The following is a 211-nucleotide window of genomic DNA, read 5'->3' on the forward strand; positions in this document are numbered from 1 at the left end:
AGGGTTAACTCTGTTCAGATTCAAAATAGTGATTATACAACAGGGCCATACAGAGATTTTTTTAAAAATAGGATAAAGCGAAAAGATATAGGTGACAGCTTATCATTTTTTATTTTACCAAGAACTTCCCTTTGGTATCAATAAATGAATCTAACTTTGAGTAATTTGGTGGAGCTCACCCATGAAGTGCAGACAAGCACAGAACCATTTT

The 211-nt window shown here is 33.6% G+C and overlaps 1 long non-coding RNA gene across 1 annotated transcript in view; it reads left to right on the forward strand.

Annotated features, from left to right (window-relative positions):
- LOC119591975 overlaps window positions 1-211 on the forward strand; it is a 47,801-nt gene that overhangs the window by 711 nt on the left and 46,879 nt on the right. The window lies entirely within an intron of this gene.

This window comes from Penaeus monodon, chromosome 29 (assembly GCF_015228065.2).
Source record: "Penaeus monodon isolate SGIC_2016 chromosome 29, NSTDA_Pmon_1, whole genome shotgun sequence".
Lineage (NCBI taxonomy): Eukaryota > Metazoa > Arthropoda > Malacostraca > Decapoda > Penaeidae > Penaeus > Penaeus monodon.